The sequence below is a fragment of the Neolamprologus brichardi genome, chromosome 19 (genome assembly GCF_056152115.1).
Source record: "Neolamprologus brichardi isolate AB-2024 chromosome 19, ASM5615211v1, whole genome shotgun sequence".
Classification (NCBI taxonomy): domain Eukaryota; kingdom Metazoa; phylum Chordata; class Actinopteri; order Cichliformes; family Cichlidae; genus Neolamprologus; species Neolamprologus brichardi.
Genome location: NC_142122.1, coordinates 4,801,554 through 4,822,731, shown reverse-complemented (window position 1 = coordinate 4,822,731; position 21,178 = coordinate 4,801,554). Strand labels below are relative to the sequence as shown.

The 21,178-nt window shown below is 40.2% G+C and overlaps 1 protein-coding gene and 1 pseudogene across 2 annotated transcripts in view; one reads left to right on the top strand and one right to left on the bottom strand.

Moving 5' to 3' along the window:
* lrfn5a (leucine rich repeat and fibronectin type III domain containing 5a) overlaps nt 1-21,178 on the top strand; it is a 115,901-nt gene that overhangs the window by 45,583 nt on the left and 49,140 nt on the right. For both annotated transcript variants that reach the window (XM_006799346.3, XM_087832984.1), the window contains exon 2: nt 14,155-14,270. The gene's annotated coding sequence lies outside the window, so the exon portion shown is untranslated. The remainder of the gene's footprint in view (nt 1-14,154; nt 14,271-21,178) is intronic.
* LOC148097131 (uncharacterized) lies at nt 1,595-2,372 on the bottom strand (annotated as a pseudogene).

Sequence of the window (21,178 nt, the reverse complement as noted above, 5' to 3'; positions counted from 1 at the left end):
GTTGATTGTGTGCTACTTCCTGACAAGCTGTGCAAGTTGGAAGAATTTCGTGGTTTGTTAATTCTGATCCACTTTAGTCAAATTATAAATGACATACCCTATCGAACTTGTACTATGACATCAGCATGTAAAACCTGGGGTAATGAATCTGTGTATGTCATTGCACCAACTTTCCATCCTTGAAAATGACTTTTTTTCTCTTTGGTAAAAGATGGAAACATAACTGGAATAGAGACACTAATTCTGTCCTAGATACACGCACGGACACACACTCACATCACACACCAGAAGAGTATATTCTGGGCTATTTCACAAAATAATGGGATATGCAATGTGTGTGTTCTGTGTACTTGTCTGATGTCCTTTGAAGTCCACTGACATTTTGCAGAGAGAGATACATAATTATGCATAACACAAGCACACACACACACATACACACATCTATATGTGCACCCATGCACTGCAAGAGTGTAAGATAGGCTGGCCAGTTCCATGGGGCTACAGATCAAAGGCATTTGTGTCTCTGTGGTGAACTGTCTTCTCCCTGTTTCCTCTCCAACTATTTGCAGTATATATATATATATATATATATATATACCACACTTTTTTTTTTCTTTTTTCAAAGGGACCAACCAAAAGCAATTGACTCAAAAGCTATTTCATGGGCAGGATGGGCAATTCCTTCATTATGTCATTATCAATTAAGCAGATAAAAGGCCTGGAGTTGATCTGAGGTGTGGTACTTTTTGCTGTGAACAGACAACATGCAGTTAAAGGAACTCTCCATGCAGATGAAATAAGCTGTTGGGTCTAATCTCAGACCCCGCTGTATCCAGAACTTATTCCCGTGAAAGAAATACAAGGCAACAGCGATCGATCGTTTCACTTCCAAGGGAGGCCTCGTTGATGTCTACCACGAAATGACCCCAAATCCGGCCTCCTGCTGCCTTTTATTGAGAAACAGTTCACACAAAACAATAGTACCTCCCTTCATAACCCCCCTTGGTTACAAAGACAAGGCACTGTGTGTGTGTGTGTGTGTGTGACCTCCTGCTGACCAAAGGGTCGTAAACACAGGAAGCCCACATCAAAAAGCACAAGGATGCCTCCGCAATAAAAGACCTCAGCCCCCCACCCAGAACCTCAAGAATCTGGGGAGGAACCTTTCATGAGAGTCAAACAGTAGAGATGGCAAGCATAGAAATGACAACATTTAACAATTCACTCCAACACAAGCCATCCAAGAAATTGCTACAATAGTGTGGCAAAATCTACAGTCTGGGTCATTCTGAACAAGAAAGAAAGCACTGGTGAACTCAGCAATGCAAAAAAAATCCCTGAAAGTCCATGGAAAACAACAGTGGTGGATAATCGCAGAATCATTTCCATGGTGAAGTCAAACCCTTTAACAACAGCCAACCGATTGAACAAAAATCTCCAATAGGTAGGCGTATCGATCTCCAAGTCTACAATAAAGAGAAGAGTGCACGGAAGTAAATACAGAGGGTTCACTGCAAGGTGCAAGCCACTCATAAGCCTCAAGAATAGAAAGGCTAGATTGGAATTAATCTTGGTCCTTCAAGGTCATCATCCTTCAAGCTCGGCTCCTGTGCCGTATCTTTGCCGCTGTCTTCTGGACAGAGATCTTGGATGTTGTTCCTGGCCCACACCCGAGTTTGAGAGACACTGCCCTGAGTGCTCCAATCACCACAGCGAGCACTGATTCCTTGACCCTCCACATCTTCCGGACTACCCGTCTCTGCCCTTGGTATTTCTCAAACTTCTCGTGTTCCTTATTCTTGATGTTGCTATCACTCAGTATAGCTACATCTATTACTAGGGTCGTCTTCTTCTGCTTGCCTACTACTATGTCCAATTGGTTAGCCATCACCAATTTGTCCGTTTGTATTTGGAAGTCCAACAGGATCTTAGTTTGGTCATTCTCAACCACCCTAGGAGGTGTCTCCCATTTTGATCTTCACACTTCCAAGCCATACTCATCAGAGATGTTCCTGTATACTATGCCAGCCACTTGTTTATGGCGTGCCCTGCCTGCTAACATCTTGCACCCTCCTGTTATGTGCTGGATTGCCTCAGGGGCATCTTTACACAGCCTGCTCCTGAGGTCTTGCCTGGTGTGGTAGACCCCAACTGCTATGGAGGCTGTGCTGCCATGATTAGTGTATCTTTGCTTTCTTTAAGTCCAGCTTTAATAGTTTTTGACATCCTGGCTCCCCCTTGCCCTAGAGTTTGTGTTGTACTTCATCAAACTCTAGTTGTGATAGCAGTCGCTTCTTTCGAGTTTGAAACACTGAACTAGTTGTTTTCCTTTTGGTCTTGATGTTGGGTATGGAAGATTCCATAGGCTCCATATCCTCTTCATCTAACTCTTTCTGCTGGGATTACTTGGTTAGTAGCATATAAACAGCACCCCATTCCTATTCCTTTCCCATGCATGCCTTTTTGTTCCGGTAACCCACTTCTCATCAGTGTGTCCTGGTTCCTTCACCACCAGACGCAGACCTTGTTAATCTGGGTGATGTCTGAGCCGGTATGGCTTCAGTTATATCTCTCTTTCCCATATCCAAGGTGATGCTGGACGAGAAGGCCTGGCTTGCGTTATCTATCAGGGATAGAACATCCCAAAGGTGTTCTGTCCGGTTCAGATCAGGACTCTATGCACCTTGCTTTGTACACTGGTGCTCACTGGCCCATTCCAACTCATGTTGGAATGGGCCTGTTCCAACATCTGCAACTTGTACATTTTTCTTATTGTTGTTTGTTGTACATCTTAACATATGCAGTCAAGAGTAATATTTTTCTAGTAATATTTCTAACAACAGCATAACCTAATAATAATGTGCATACAGGGAAAACTAATTGTGGAAACTGTAATGTGTCTGGTGACTTAAATCAGCCCTGTACATTTATCTTAATCCCCATGTTCCTGCAATAAACTCTAAACAAATCTAACATTTTCTTAATGTAATTTGGAAAAATTATTCTTACTCTATTTTTACCCACAAAATTTGACTCAAGGTAAGAAAACTTAATCACCGATTTTCTGTATGCAAACATCTGTGGAATGCCTTAAAAATGTTCTACATGTATGGTTTACAATGCCACTCGGCTCTGTGTTTTTTTTTCTCATTTCTCTGTTTTGTGTGGACAAACCATCTGTTTGGTGGGCTGTGAAAATGTATTCAGCCTGAAATATCACTGAAATGCAGCTCAATGGACTTAACGGCCTGGAACAAATAACAGTATTATTCTGAGTGGATTACTCTTAAACATGCTTGGACCACCTGTTTCGTGAAATCAAAATGGCATAAATCCCCAATGAAATAAATAAATTTGAATTAAATAAATAAATAAAACTTTGTTTCACCATGGGAGATTAAGCCTGTGTTGCCTTAGAGAATGAAATGAAAATACTCAACAGCTGTTTGTCTTGCTGGCGGGTTTGCAGGTTGGCTTTCTGGCATTACTGTTTTAACATAGGGAATGTTCCTGACAGCACAATTTACTGGTAAATTCCCAACCTACCTGGTAAAAGAAGTGTGGTTGTAACTGCACTAAATTTGTTGACTGCAAGGGCTTTTCTGATTCATCCATGCTTCAAATGAGTCTGTTTCAGTTTGAAGAGCAAAGATAAGTCACTCTCTGAAAGAAATATAAGAGGCCATGTGGTCAAGTTCCCAGTCTGCAGGAAAATGAGCCTGCTAGGCTCATTTAAACTGCTTTTGTTTTAGTGAAGAGGATGACATGAATTTAAATGCCAAATACTTTGAAATACTGTATAAGATGATTTCCTGTTATTCATTATGGTAACTTATGCAGGAGGTTTGTAAGACAAATTTCTAAACAATTTGTTACCACCTACAATTTGCATGCAACCAGCATTCACAAATTACTCAAAAATGGGTCTCTGATACAGATGTGATACCCTCCACTTCTATTTGAACATGCCAGATTTCAAATTCAAGCTAAATCCTGGATGAATGCTAGTCATCGCAACAACTTGGAGGATTGATTTATTATCGGTTAGTTCACTGAGACTTCTATCTAAGTACCAAAACATAGGACAAACAAACAAAAATATTCCATTAAAATTAAAAACTTCCGATTTGTCTTGTTTTGCTTTGTTTTAACCAAAAACTGAACATCAAAAATATTCAGTTTCTTTATTTGGAACACCTGCTTATTCATGCATCCAGCCAGTCGTGGGGTAAAAGTGCAGTGCAAAACGTCCTGTAACAGCAGATCAGGGAATTCAGTTACATGTGAGAAAATAACTGATAATTGTAGGGACAATATTATTTAAAAAAGCAACCCTTACCAAGTCTGATTTTGTAGTTGATTTGATGCCTACCACAGAGCAGATTACTGGGATAAAGAGACTAGAGTTACTTATTATCTTGATATAAATAGTTTAAATAATTGGCAAGGCTATTTAATCAGGACCTTTAATCCAAGAGATTTAACTGACTAATCTCTTCTTTCTGCAAAAGCATGGAAAACCACAGCCTCTATGAAATCAACATTTGTGCAAATAATCCATGCCGATATTGAGCCCGGTGTCCAATTGTTGAAACTGAGGTAGCTTACTGGAGAAGAATATCGGGGATTTGGAATTTCTTTTCATTCTCATCGGTGGGAGTTTATTGTTCCAACACGCTGAATACGTCTCAGATAATGAGTTTCTAAAAGCTGACGTCTCAGCATTTGGCCTAGAAATTGTTGAGTCACTCTTATTGATCAACCTTACACCTCCCACAGATTATTGTGTGCTGTGTAGCCTCTTTGAGTGCAGTACAGTGCATCTCTGTGCATCCACTAGTGATGTATCACATGCAATAATTTCATGGAGTTTTGGATCGTGAGAGATTGATAGAGATGTCCGCTAATGATTTATCAGTTACTCTCCAATATTTGCGGGTTGTGTTAATAGAATCCTGCCACCAAATATTTAAGACTGAACTGTTCGCTAACCTGTATAAACATAATTCTTGAAGCTCTTAACTCAGGAAGTAGTCTTCTTGTAAACAACAGCTGCTGTCTATGTGAAGTGAGTCTGTTACTTGTTTCCTTTGTTTATACATAGTTAGAACATACAAGTTCTCTCCACAACACCAAGGTCTAAATATACCTTCCTTTCATCACCTGCAATCATCAAACTTGGATAGTGATCCGGCGTGTGATCTCTTTCTAATTCAGGGTAGCGGGTAACATATAATGACATGATATGAAGAGAAGCAGGTGGGATGCTAAAGCGTATTGAAAAGGCTTCAATATCCATTATTTGCTCAAAACGGACTCTTTGAAAAGCAACCTGCATTACCCTGCAGTCTTAACTTTTCATAATGACACCTTAACGACAAAACCTTTGACCCACATGTTCTGTTCAGTGCCGAAAAAAAGGTATGCAAAGTAAAAACACCAAAATAGAGTCCAGACTTACACACTTCAAATTCCAGTTTTCTTAACAAAGAGGTGTAGCAGCATTTTGCTGTGCTCCGAGGACGCTGAAAAGCACTATAACCAGGAAGGTGGCCTTTTGCTGCAGGTGTTAGTGTGAAAAGAGCTTAAGTGGAGATAAGTCACTAGCAATGGGATTTTCTAGGAAACCCTGCTTGCATTCAGAGCAACTTTTTCGCAGGCGTGTGTGTGTATTGGTGCAGAATGTGCATCTGTGTAGGAGTGATGGTGAAGGTGTAAAAAGAGTGCCCACTTTCTTTGCCCTGCTTCTGTTCTTTCATTGTCAGCCTGTAAGTTTGTCTTTTTATGGAGCCACTGGTGGACTATGAGATATGTGTGCATGTTGTGTTAAACAAACTATAAGCAGGTATGATCCATATATCATGGGCTGTTCACTCTTCACTTATTAGATCAGCGGTCCCCAACCCACGGGCCTCGGACCGGTACCGGTCCGTGAGTCGTTTGGTACCGGGCCGCGAGAGTTGAGGCTCAGGTGTGAAATGTATGGTTTTCAGGGTTTTTATCGGTTTTCAGCATTATTTTGTTATCGTTTTTATCGTTAACTCGGTTTTCCTGGGTCTTTTCATGTGTGTTATGAATAAATCTTCTTCTTTCGGTACCGGTACTAGTTTTATTTTGTTGTATTTATCTGCGACACCTTAAAGGCCGGTCCGTGAAAATATTGTCAGGCATAAACCGGTCCGTGGCGCAAAAAAGGCTGGGGACCGCTGGCTTAGATAACATTACTAACTATGTTGTAATTCTTCTTCACCACAACATAATGATGTGCTTTGGTAATACATGGATGGTTTCTCTAATAATTATTGGAGCAAACTTCTGATGACATTCATTATCATCTACACACATAGTTAATGCACTGCTTTACAGTACCTAGATGAGGTTTTTATCCCTACTCAACAGCAATGGTTAATTTCCAGTTACAGTAACATGCTCAAGTTTAAGCTCATCAGTGATGTCACTTCCAGCCATCTTAAAGTGGCAGGTGGCACCCAACCTGAGCAGTGTTTGGATCCTTATTCACAGCACTGTCTGGCCAGATCACACCCTCTCTCTTCAAGGCTTCCAGTTGATTTCTCACTTCTATATCAGAGCCAAGAGGTTCCACGCAGGTCACTCCCAGCCATGGGTTCACTGCAGTAGTTGTCAACACACTGTTACAGCCCTGTGTGTCTTTTAAAGAGCTTTCTGCCTTGTTGATTGCAATGCTGGTGGCCCACCTCTGCTCTGTTATTACTTTTGTTCACGGTCTTGGCAAATTTGAAATTGCCCGTGGTGGTGTGGCGGTGCACTGGTTACAAATTACCCCTCACAACAAAAAAGGCTCCAGTTTTGACCCTGTTGAGAACTGTGTCGACAGCTGTGTGTGCAAACTAAAAGGTTCTTGACATTTCTTTGTAGGGCCTAAAACAGACCGGTGCCTGTCTGTGGTTTAAAAATAATGGAGGGGGGGATAGTGTGCGCAATTTCTGTTATGTATCAAAATGTGTCTTTTATGATTTTTTCTTTCCTCCTTTTCCACATTATTTTTTTCAGTACCTTATACATTGTGTTTTGCTAGAAATAACTGATGGATGCATTTGCAACTGTAACAGCTAGTGAAATGGCATAACTCTCATACCATTAGGGAAAGGTGGCATAACATGCATTGACCAGAATTAGTTTTATATGTTGACACAAACAGTGAAATCCAAACACAGTCTTGATCTTACTTAGCTGAAAACACCTTTTCCACCATGACAGAACAGCGAAAGGTAGAGCATCATCCCTCAGTACACGCTGCTGTACTGAGGGATGATGGGTAGGACAAGGGACTTGGGTGGGCAGAGATGGATGGATATACAGATCGACAGAGAGAGGCAGAGTTACAGAGGGTGGAGTGGATGGCAGTCACTGAGATGAAGGGATGAGGTGGCAAAGAATGACAGGTGCAAGGATGAAAGATTGGTCAGCTGGAAGCACCACACCCCACCCCCAACCCCCTCACAAAACACACCTCCCCACACATGCACAAGATCCTCTCATGTTGGGTCCACGATTTTACACTGAGCTGTGGTTTTGTTGTCGAGTGGTGTTCTGAATATTCATCAGATTTCAAATTTAGCAGTGAAAAAGAAAACCAGAAACTTAAGTGAAGCCACACCCCATTTTAAGAGGCCCAGAGCTACAGAAATTACAAAGACATTTACTGCTGCACTCAGTTACTGCACATATAAAAACACAGATGCAGGACCTGCTGGCTTCACAGGCTTCACATAACGAACACGCAACACATAACAAATTACAATAGATGGGCGCACATATGCTCATTGTCGCCAAAAGCAAAAACACAATGAAATGGTTGACATTTGTAACAACAGCCATGCATTCGCAGATCTTTGTCAACAGTCACATTGTCCATATTACGCAATTTAATATTGTTTATGTTCCTAATGGTAGTAGTACAGCTGGGATAGCTTACAGCCCAATCACAACCCTGAGTTGGATAAATGGATGGATGATAATAATATTTGTCTTCTGACAGCATAATTAGGATGCCAGATTTTATCAACAACATTAATGTTGAGAAAATATGAAAAATGTTGTTAATAGATCTAACAGAACTTTGAGATTTAACTCTTTTGCTTTGTGCAAAACATGATTAATATGATTGTTCGGGGGTGACCATAGTGGTAAATGGCCTGCATTTGTATAGCGCTTTTCTAGTCCCTAAGGACCCCAAAGCGCTTCACACTACATTCAGTCATTCACCCATTCACACACACATTCACACACTGGTGATGGCAAGCTACATTGCAGCCACAGCTCCCCCCTGGGGCGCACTGACAGAGGCGAGGCCCTCTGACCACCACCAGTAGGCAAACATGGGGTTAGTATCTTGCCCAAGGATATTTGGCATGCAGCCAGGAGGCAGCCTGGGATCGAACCACCGACCTTCAGATTAGTGGCTGACCTGCTCTGCCACCTGAGCTACAGTGGTTGAAAGTGTTGATATAAAGAAGCCATTGCAGTCTGGACAGATATCAGAGATATTATCATCTGTACAGGTCAAGTCCAAAACAGCTACCTGTTTTTAAAACCCAGAGTTATTCTCTGAGAATATGCAAATCTTAATTGCTCACTGGCTTCATTTGAACTTGAAGACAGACATGAAATGAAGCAATGAAGACAAACAATTCCCAACTGTGGCTGAGTGCTTGTTCTACAGGCGTGTGGTTTATTTGCACAGTTTCACAGCTGGTGAAAGTAGCATCACAGTAGTGAGACATGCCGCGCATACGCTTGCTTGCTGAAATCCACTCATCGTTGCTGAGTTGTGTAACCGCAAGTGACTGACCACACCTCAGTTATACAACTGCTCTCTGTAGTACACTACCAGCTTTTAGAGTGACTGGATGAGTTAATGCGTATAAATGTGTGGGAGCATCAATACTGCGCTCTATTACTACTGAGTGGGTTGGACTCGAAGATAACACTGCGCTAATTAGACTTACTCATTTTCCAGTTCACAGTATGCACTTGTGCAAAGATAACATGGTGCATTTGTAAGATAAGCTGAGTCAGGATGGTCTTTATAGTCTCCTAGGGGGCATGGGGGTGTGCAGCAACAAAGAATACAGATGTAAATTGGAGAATAAAAGAAGAAAGGAAAGCATATAAATGCAAGTGAAGAAACAACAAACAAGAAGCATCTTTATTGTAATAATAAAACAAGAGCTTCTAGGGCAAGAATAGTGAGAAGTACTGATATCCCTGAACTCTGAACGCAGCAGCTGCACTTTGATGGTTTTATTTGTGTATTACTGTCTATCTACATCTATTTACATTTAGTATTTTCTTGCCAAAGTAAACAGCTGCAGGCACATCAGATTCATTTCTGTTAAAATATCAGGTTCATGTGATGTGTTGATCATTGTTTGTTTGTTTTTTCTTTTACTTAAATCCAATCCTTTACTATGTTTTAACTAAAACCCAAACCAATGAGAGCACATTGTATTAAAAAAAAGGTTACATTTTTACTTTAGCCAAAAACAAAGTCCAACAACTTGTTTGTGCATTTGTTCCATTGGTGCGTTAAATATCACAGCAGCACAGATCAGAAGTGCTGTCTGGCTTCTTTATATTTATCTCATCTTGGAACATTGGTTACCCTTGGTATTTATACTGCTGCACTATTTATTTTGGCTGCTGTTTGGTTGGACAGAAAAACAGCACAGGACAACAGCAAGAACAGAAAAGAGCACAGCTGCTCTCAAGCTTCTTCTTGTGAATTTAATGTAACTGAGAAATATCAGCATTTTTAAGTCATCCCAGGTGTTTTTACTTTCCAGGCAAATGTTTTCCGATAGAGCTCTGTATTCAAGACGTCTATTTTCAACATACCTAATCCTCTGTTTGCAGCATTTTGCATTTGCTAAAATGTTGACTTGTTTTCTATTTATAATCTTGGTGAATAGAAGGCACAGCCATTAATTCCCTCTATAGAAGACAGCAGAAAGCTTAAGCTCTGAATTTGCAGCGCACTGCTGTGCACAGACAGACAATCACAAACACAGACGTACAGACGCTGTTCTCCTCTTGCCTACTGACCTGTTTCAATAATTCAGAAGAGTGACTTGCTGGCTGGCTGGCAATGGGTTCTATCCATGGACTCAGTCAAGCGTTACACACACACACACACACACACACACACACCGACACAGACGCACGCACACAAGTAAACTTGCATAAACAGGGCTTTATTATGCCTGGCACTTTTGCTTCCACAGTTATACTCTCTGGAAGCAAACTTTAAAGATTTGACCACAACCTGTCTGTGCATACAGAAGTCTATCCGACCCAAAACATCTACCACACATCATCCATAATGGGTAAGTGGAGTGTGGAGTTGCAGGTGTAGCTGGAGTTAGTGTTTAAATGACGAAACACATTATTTGAACAAACATTATGCCTGTCTTTATTTATTCTACATACTGATTCAATCATGACAATACAGTGATTCAAACAGTTACCAATAATAAGATCGGGGTATTTACAGTTAATTCCTTTGAGCCGACAGCTCAGGCTACAGAGTGCTCTAAATGCTCAGTCTTTATTTTTTCTACTTGTAGGTTTGTATGATGTCAGTGAGCAAAGAAATCCAGCTGTTCAAACCTTTTGTTTGCAACAATCAGCTGCTTGAAGGCAGGCCAGGAAAAGAACTAAAACTTCTTTAAGATAGTGGATGAACTGAGGGGCTGCACCAAGGACCGATGTAAAGCACAAAAGAAGAATTTTGAACTGTGAATCATGCAAAGCTACTCTAGTAGAAAGGGAGTTGGAAAAATAACATCATAGGTCCCATTTCAGAACATAACAGGAAATAATATTGTTTAACGAACAAGATCCAATTATGAGAGTTGTGCTGGTAACTAAAAGATGTACGTCTGAATCAAGTAAACTAATATGCAAATGAATACTTAAAGCTGTGCGGTTGTCAACTATGACACCATAAAGACGTTTTCTAACATTTTTTCCACTGTGAACGACATCATGACATCATATTGCAGTGATTTGCTGGTACACACCTCCTGGCTTTGACTACAAGAAATCTTTGATGTCTGTGGTATCTCACTATGCTGCCCATACTGTGAACTCTAAAATACAGAATAAACAAACTGTAACTCCGAAGACATCCTGTGGCTGTTCAGCCTAGTTATGGCATTTCCTGGTTTGGAGTTACATAAGATATTGAATGATTTAAAGCAAATATTTTTAGGATCCCTTTTTCTCTTGACAAATTGGAATTCTTCTTTTCACCTTGGGATCATTCAAAGCTTTCAACATCATGGGGAACCAATGTTGAACAAAGTTGCTATGGCACTTCACCCTGGGTATCCAGGCCTCATTAAAGATAAATGCACCCATGCAAACTCCAGACTAAGGTGGAGTTAATGTAGTCTCACCAGGATGCAGGCTCAATGAGCTGGACTGGTTGTCTTGTCAAGCTTGGAATCTAAAGTAAATGTATTGATTCACAGTTTGTATAATGCTGTTCACTGGAATTTTTAAAGGTGAGTGAGAGAATTTTGAAGTTATTCGTAACTGCATATCAAACTATCCTTTTGAAGGAACCTTTTTTTTGTTGTTTGTTTTGTTTTTTTTGCTTTTTTGCAGAATTTGGTACCGATCACTATTTATACTACACCCATTTGAAACTGTAAATCAAATCTTAATAACAGGTTTATAATCATGAGTGGGGTTAAATTATTCTCTTTTAAATTTTAGGGGTGGGGGAAAAAATCGATACTGTGTAGTATCGTGATATTTTGTTTGCTAATAATGTATCGATACAGGGACAGCAGAAATCAATATTTTGTTACAAAAAACGTTTTTTGTGCTCTGACTTCAGAGCATGTTGATCCTTTTTCTGAGCAAGAATCCTGACATTCCTTCACTGTCCAAATGTGTTTGACTTTTTGTTGGCAGCAATAAACATGACAGTTTACTTATTTTAATTTAAGACATGTTTTATTTTAATTAAGTTTAAAACTTTTTTATTTAATGTAAAATTATATTTTGTTTTAATTTACTTTCAAATTCTTCAGTTGCTGAATGGGGCTGCATAGTTTTCACAAATTGCATAGTTCAGAATAGCTATAATTGTACCAGATGGTTGATTCAGTTAAGTTGGACTAGACTGTAATACAAACCGTTCAGTTTGTCAACAATAAAACTGAAATGAGAGAAAGACTGAGTGTGAGACTTTGATATTAGATAAAATGAATATTGATAAAGTTTACCTTTATGTACAAAATCTGAATATCGCAAAATATTTTAAAAAATTGTAATAATATCGTATCGTGCGTTAAGTATTGTGATAATATCGTATCGTGGGATGTATGGTGATTCCCACCTCTATTAAATTGGCTGGGGACTGGGACGGTCAGCAAGGAAAGGGTTAAAGTAAGGTGAGAAAGTCCTGACTCCACAGATGACTTTTATTTGTCTGTTTGTGTCTGTAAGTAGCTGCGCTAATAAGTTTAGTATGAAGTTACATAAGAGCCTTGGACGAGATTCTGCTGCACAAGCAAATTAATTGGAACACTTTCTATTCTGTATTCGTAGTTGTGCCTCCCTCAGGGTCATTTTCAGGGTAGCAGAATTCAGAAGTTGATTAATAAATGAATATTTCGGGGAGGAAACAGACGATGAGTAACACACTGAATCAATCATTCAGTAATTTGTTTTATTCAGCAACAAAACATACAGTATAAAAAAAAAGGATCAGAGATAGATGATACTGTGTGCTTACTAAAACATGCGTTTTTTTCCTTCCCCATGAGCCCAATAGATAGGGCTCATTGCCTTGCATGCATTGGAGGGTGCGATTGTGCATGTTAACACAAGTCAATCACTTTTGCTGCCAGTTGCAGATTTGCTGACAAAGAGACTTTATCTCTCTACAGAAGTTTCCTTTCCAAGGTCATCTTAAGAACTGTGAATAAAAAAATATATCTGTCTTCAGTGTATCTCTACAGTAAACATTTATGTCAATGAGACAACAATGATAAATAAATAAATTGTGTTGAAACCTGTGATAGCAATCCAATGGGTTGATTTGGGAAAGGTAGATAAAATGAAGTACATGTGTTTGCGCTTTTTGTGGCAGATTTGTGTGTGAGTGTGTTTGTGTGTGTGTGAGAGAGATCCTGCTGATACAGACTGATACACACTTTTGATGTGAGAGCAATCTCTCTCCATCAGTCTCTGTCTTCACCTATCCTTCATCTTTTCTCTTTCACATACCTTGTGCCCCCCCTTTTTTTTAAAACCTCCATCCCTGCTTCATCACTCTGTCTCTTGGCAGAGCCTGCACCCCTCCCCCAACACACACACACACACACACTTGTGCCTTCGTTTTCTTAGCCCTGTCCTACACCCCTCCCTTCCACCTTCTTCCACCTTACTCTTTGCCCTCATTCTTTCCTGCTTGCCTCACTTTCATCCCTTCATCCTTCCATCCTTCCCTCCTTCCCTCCATCCTGCTGGCTCAGCTGGTATACAGGCAGCCTTTGTTTCAGCTGTGTCCTCTGTCCTTTGAAGGAGGAAAGCTGAAAAGCAAGAGCCACAGAGGGAGGGGGAGGCTAGAGGAAAGGAGTGAAGCAAGGGGCAAAAAAGGAAAAAAATCCATATGGAAAAGCAGGATAAAAGACGGAGGAGAGGAATTTAAAGAGAAACTGGGAGGGGATAAAGCAAGCAAGCAAGGAAGGAAGGGAGAGAGAGAGAGATATCTCTGGATCAATGGTCTGGGTTGTTCAAGTCATTGATATCCAGTCACAGCAGCGTATGAGAGCACATTTCCTGTGTGGTAGGATCAGTCTATGCGACACGGGCACTCACCTTAGCACACTTCCTCCTGGTTCAGTGGTGCACAATTGCAGCTCTTTAGTTCTCAGTTAAAGGCCAGCCAAGCAATTTATATAAAATTAGAGTGTTTTGGAAGCCAATCATTGGTGTGGAACTCTGTACACCACAGCTACACTGTAGGCCAAAACACTTAAAAAAGCCACTAAAGATCTTAAAGGCAAAATATGGCATGGAAACCCTCAATTCTGTTTATATTCACTATTTTTCAAGTCCAGTAATGATGTCTTTTTTTTTTTTTTACCTCTATAGTGAGAAAAACCCAGGAGAAAATTTTGGACCTGTACCTTCATCCATGATGCTGTAGCTGTAGTAGCCGTGGTAACATGTGAATCCTGCGGCGTGTCATCAGCATTTACATCTCTAAGGTAAGAACATTTTATGTTTTTTCTTGCCATGAGCTTGAAATTGCTGGCATTCTCATATAAACTAAAAGGCCAGTAATTTGGCCTATCGTAAAGCCCGAACAAAAAGAAAAGTTGTCTTGCCAAAATTTTAGCAGATGTACAGGAACAGTTTTATAGGAAAATGCTGTGCCAACAGTTCTAGATTGATAGCCATTATATAACCACAATTAGTTGATTTAAAAAAATATGTCCTTTGTATGGTTAATATATCCTGTTGGACACATTCTAATGGTATAAATATTTCACGTGTCAGCAAAAAGTAAAATTCCCCAAAAAATGAATTTTAGAATGGGAACAAAAATCCTCTTGATTTTGTTTGCTACAACCAGTAGCGCTTTTTGATACGGGCGACATGGGCGGTTGCCCAGGGCGGCATCACAGGCATCAGCAGAAAAAAAATTACTCGTACTCATGCTGCCCCGACATCAGCCAGCGCATATTGGGAATGGCATAGGCACCGATCGGTTTTCTATCGCCCATTTGCTGGGAGTAAGGGCGCCCTCTGTTTGCGAGGTGCGCCTGCTGCTTGGGAGGAGAGGGCGGGGCGGCGGGGGATTCACTGGCTGGAGCAGCATCTAATAACCAACTCGCAAAATAAAATAAAATAAAAACAAACACGAAAACACCAGACATCATGATACAGACATATCATTTGCACCGATGTTTTTATCAAAATTCTGTACACGAAAAGTGAGCGCGAGAGCCCTCGGTGCGCCTGCTCGCTGCTGAAGTCAAAGTAAACTTTATTGTCATCTCCGCCACATACAGTCCAGTATATAGAGAGACGAGACAATGAGGCTCCAGTTACAGCAGTGCAAGTAAACAAACAATAAATATAAGAAGAGTAAGAAAATAAATATACACTTTAAGACCAGGGGTAAAGGGATCCATAACAATTTAAAATTTATAATTTACAGTTTGATAAAAATTCACACACAACCTGTTGAACGTGGAGAGGGCCTGCTGCTTCCAAATACAGCACATTTCATTTATAATGTTGTAAATCCAAGCCCATTATGTATTCATGATATGAATCCTGGGTTTTGTGAAATCCCAGAAATACACCTTAGACAAAGTGAATCTGTGAACTAAGGTGTAGGTCTATGAGGTTATGTTGTGGTGATCCTCGGGTTGGGGGATTTGTGTTCATACTGGAGTGCAAAAGTAAAACCAATGGAAGATGGACAAGAAAAGTTCAAAGCCATCAGGTCCTCAGTTTAGAAAAAAGAGAAAAGAAGAGGAAGAGAAACGAGCAAAAGATACAGGTAAGCAGATGTGTCATTGGATAATGGCAGGTCATCCTGAAACAATCAGAATACTTTATTAATCCCTAAGGAAATTATGTGGGTTACAGTTGCGCCAAGAAGAAATGGTAAAAATAGTAACAGTAACAGACTAAACTCCAAACAATACAGTATGTTACAGATTTTATAAGAAATAGCACGAATATATGCAGATCACTCAGTTATAAATATCAAGGATTAACTGAGGTGATTATAAATAAATATCAAGAAAATTGACGAGAATATTCCAGAGTAGAAAAGCACGTGTGTAAAAAGGGTGTAGCTATTGTGTTAGATGGAGTAGTTGTACAAGGAGATGGTTTTCTTGTGTTGGTAATCTCAGTCTCTCACTGAACGTGCTTCTGTACAGACAGAAGGAGTGTTTGCCCAGGGCGCCAAACAGGCTAGGACCGCCACTGGCTACAACAGAGGCTTAGTGGGAGGCAGGCCAGTCTCATTTCCGTTAGCAGACACCAGGCTTTGAGTTACAATAGGAAAGAAAAGCTGGTGAGATCTGGGTCAACCACCATGTTTTGGTGGGTCACTTGGATGCCAGGTTAGCTCAGTTTGATAGTCAACGATACAAGAAGTACGGGGGCCAAGGTACCTTTGTCCCAACAGTCCCCATTTGTCATGTCAACACATTTGAAGCATTCGCTACCTTATTTCAGGTTATTTTGTCCTCATTAAGAAGAGATTACCAGCCATCACAACCAGTATGCACAGAGTGTGGTGGCTAAGCTCGTTAAGCTCCTGTTTATAAAAACAAGATCAGGCATTTGACTTGTGGGCACAGCGTATTATGCAGTGACCATCTACACACTTTTTTAATGAATCCGATGCCCTTGCTTGTATTTGAAATGTAGATTCAGTGAAAAGCAGCTAAGCCTTTTGGGATTTTTGTGGTGAATATCAGGAAGGTGTTATCTCATTGCCTTTGAGTTTGCCTTGGGGATGAGTTTGGCCCTGGAGTGGAAACAAGTAAAAACAATGCTATACTACAGAAATTAGTAGCCCCACTGGACTTAATAAGTTGCATGATTGTTCTTCTTTTTAATTAATAAGTCCTCACTTATTTTATTTCCATCTGTTTTCTTCTTTCGGTCCTTATCTCTTATCTCCCTCATAATGTTTTCAGGCTGAGGTGTAGTAGCTTCATCTTCATATTAGTTTTTTTATGTCAGAAATCTACCTCCAACCTCCTTAACATCAGAGACTTTGTTGTTGATTCCCTCTCCCCAGTGCCCTCGCTCTCTCTATGGCTCACTTTTCCCTGGCCTGCTTTTCCTTTCCTCTCTTCAGCTAGTTGTTAGATCTACACTTATAACCTCAATGTGTCCCTCTAGGGTGTGGCTGACTGCTGAACTCAGCTGTACAGGAGGCAGGAAAAATTACAGTGAGGAGACAAAACAAAAAGGGTGGGGGGGAGTTTGGGGTTATGAGTTTGTAGTCTCATTGGATTTGAGACAGTACATTGATTGTTGACTAATCTTTAAAGGAAATTTATTTAAATGTCCCAAAAAAATAACACTACATAGATAATTGTGAAATTAAGCACATAATTCAACGATGAAAAGTACTTGCAGCCTTAATGGTGTCCCCATGTGTATACTGTGGTGTAGCTATTTTCACAGGTTAACTACCACTCTTAGAGTAAACTGTAAAATTAATGAATCAATAATTTCATATTGTGACACAAGAATGAACTGCATTGCTCTAAACATTAATTATAATAATTCTATAAGCTTGGCATTTTATTGAATTATATGATAATGGTTGTTTATTCCGGTGTAGCCAGGAGGTATTTAAAAGTGCTGTAGTTTCCAGTAATGCAGGTATTACCCTGCAAATTTGACAGAACCTGGACAGACTGAACATACAAACTTAACATACGCACATAAAAATATGAATTTGACTTCATAACAACAACGAATTTGGTTCTTGCACATGGATCATTCACACACGTACACTTACTGGTGCAGATTTCTGCAGAAGGATCTGTCTTGGAAACAATGTTGATTATAATATCAGAGAAACTTGTTATTAGTTTTAGATGAAAATTACTTTTCCACATAGCAGCAAGGATCGTTTGGATGCCCCCCACCCATTAATAAATGAAATCATCGTTTAAAAAATGCATTTTGTATTTAACCATGTTATCTTTGTCTGATATTAAAATTTGTGTGATGATCTGAAGCATTTAAGTATTAAAAATATGCAAAGAGTAGCACAGCAAAAAGGGGTCAAATAGCTTTTTACAGCCCTGTACTTTCAGCTATTCACAACAGATCACCACGGCGGGTTCTGTAGCATCACATGTTTGATTTGTCAGATTTTGATGCTAAATGCCCTACCTATCATATTCCTCAAGGGATTTGTGTCTCCTCCTGGAATCAAACCAGGAATCAGTCAAACCATCTTTTTTCTTTATAGGCAAATGTGAAATCCACTGCACTATAGAGCCACTCCTATACAGAAATAAAGAACATTACAGTACTTTCACCAGCTTATGCGTTTCGTTTCACCCGACTTGTCTTCTTCCTCAGCTTGTGTCAGTCGTTAACTCCTGTGAATGTGCAGATAAACCAAGAGAAGAAATTGTGGTGATTTTATGTATTTATTTATTGACCTTTTTTTTTCCTCGGGGCCTTAGGGGGAAAAGAGTGAGAGAGGTGCATAGAACTAGTATGAGATGAGAGATCAAACAGCAGCCTGTGTTTGTTTTATCTTCTTAATGAACAAAGTGCGACACGTTTCAGTTCTTTAGAGTTCACTCAGAGGCCTGTATGCCAGCTGGGGAATTCAACCTGCAACCGTGCAGACTCTTGTGAGCGACTTGAACAAATGCTTTCCTTAGAGATGGATCACTCTTATATATGTGTGTGTGTGTGTGTGTGTGTGTGTGTGTGTGTGTGTATCCATTTGCACTGAAGCCCTCGACTTCTTAGCAAAACAGATCAAAGTCAAAGTCGAGTCTGCCTGTCCCCTGCTCACTTTGATGAATGGAGACCTGGCTTGATGGAGGGATGGGGAGGAAGGAGGAATAAAGTGGGGAATGAATATAGGACTGAAGTATAAGAAGCTCTGAATGAAGTGACAGGTTGGAAGGATAGATGGGTTTCACCTTTGCATCACCTTCTTCAATGATGTTCCCGTAAGGTACACTTTTAGTCACATGTTCTCGTTTCTCCCCCTCAGTTGTTTTTTCTGTAATGGACATCTTTCTGCTCTCTTTATGTGATGCTTTTACTTTTTTCTTTCGCTTTTTTCCTTCTCTCATTTGACATTTCAAGTCTTCATCACACGTTTCCATTTTTCCCTCACTTTCTTTTTGTGTAATCATACTGCGTTCCTTCTGTTAACCTCCTCCTTACCGTTCTGTGTTATGGCCTTTTAGCATGTGTCTCCTCTCTAGTAGAGAGTAGAAGCACTGCCCTCACCCCAGTGGGACATTTGGCAGCCGAGAACAGCCGAGGGCCAGGCATAGTCTGGGTCACCCAACTAACCTATTCCTCCCTTCCTTGCCTCTGGTCCTGTGGGATAATAGGTGTGAGGAGGAAAAGGGAGAGGACAGGGAGAAGAGATAAAAGAGGAAAAAAACAACAGGAGGAGTATAATTCACACATGAGAGGAGACGCAGGTACATAGGACGCACACTCTAAGGTAATTAGTCATGTTTACAAATCCCTATTTCTCTCTCTTTGTTTTGCGTGTAGCTGAATACTTCCAAACTGGTTTCTGTGTAATTTTCTGCGTCTAAAATAAGGATCTGATCAAGGTTGGGTTAAAACAGTTTAATTTTTGACTCTGTTGACCTGTTCACCCACCATCCTGTTACTGCAAACAACCAGACTACCAATTCTGCCAGCTAGTCAAATGACAGATCAGTAAATTGCCACTCGGACCCCTGATAAGCTTTCTGGCAAGCGACTGAAGAGACTACCAGTGAGAGTGAAGAATACGTTTGACATATGACCTGCTAGTAAACGCTTTAGAGGGTCACCCAGGTGACCCGAGCAAGGCATGTCCACAGCGACCAGCAGGCAGCTTCATGACAAACAAATCCTTTTCACTGTGTATGCAGCTTTACAACTGGAAAGATTTATCTTCCCAATACATCGTAAAGCAGTAAAGGCTTGTGAATATGTCCATTATAGCCAACCAAGGGAATGATTTATTGAAGGTACACAAGCAAATTGAAAACAAAACCAAAGAAATCTCAGCTGTGACACGTTAAAGTGTGTGCTTTGTTCTAAATGAATCAGTTATCAAAAGAAAAAGGCTATCTCTATATTAAAAAAACAAAAAAATAAATCATATGGATGTAATGAAGGACTGGAACGGGCAGTTACTGTTAGACTATGTGGAATAAGATGACTTTAATCACCTTAAAGCTTCTTTATGGACGATGGAAGGTGAAACCTGGATGTTAGAGGGTTTATTTTTTGAAGCGTAAAGAAGATAAAGCTGCCACGACAGGTGTCAGCAGTCATGCTGCCTATATTGTTCACTGAGTTAATTTGGGAGTGATTCTGGATGTTTAAAAGTGGAACATGTTTGTTTGGCTGCATACCGAAGATTAAAGGATGTATATCAAACAGAAAAAGCTTCTCATTTCCTCTTTGTATCTGCTTTATTAAGGCCATTTCTTTTTGTTTATGAGATTTAGAAATGCCGTTCGTCACAAAGAATGCCTCTCAGGATTTGTTATCTTCCGTACAGGAAGTGAATTCCTGTCTCTATTGCTACCTCGTCACATCGCACACGCTCGTATTATTTCTGACTTCTTTTCTAAAAGTCTCTGTCTCTCTGTTGTTCTTGTTCACCGTAGGCAGAAGCAGGAAATGGAATATGTGAAACTAGACGTGAGGGTAGCCATACTTATTTATTTTAAACGGAAAGCCCACAGGCTGGCTAGAAACCAATGATGGATGACAACGATGGGCAGAGACAGTGAGGTTAGGGACAGACACTGGTCCTCATCCTGGTTATTTTTTACAAAGTAAAAATAACTATAAAAATGTATAAGTTAATCTCGGAGATGGGCAGTAACGCGTTACATGTAACGTCTGTAGTCCGATTACTTTTTATCAAGTAATGAGTAAAGTAACGGATTACTATTGCAAAAAAGTAAATGGATTACTGTTGCTTTCCCATAAGCACGCTGCATTACTAAACCGTGATTTTGTTTGTAAAAGTGCCTCATGACAATGACGTATGATCAACAATGGATAATATGGAGTGCAGGAGAGAGTACGACCATGCAGCGTTTAAAAAGTGGAAATACTGACATTTGAGTTTGATTCAGTAAAGAAGTGACAGAAACATTAGCGTCCGCTGTACACTCTATGTGGGAAGAAAACTTCTTTCTACAGTGAAAAAATACATTTCAAATATGAGCAAGCACCTAGCACGCCCCACAGGAATGTGAAATTCACAGAGAAACCCCACACTGACATGACTGCTGCAGCACCGGGCAAACCTCCACCTGCCCCACTCCTGCTAAACAGATGAAAAGAGATTTAAGAGAGACAGGGCTTAGTGCTGCTGAATCTTTCATTTTATTTATTTTTTGCTGTGTTTTAC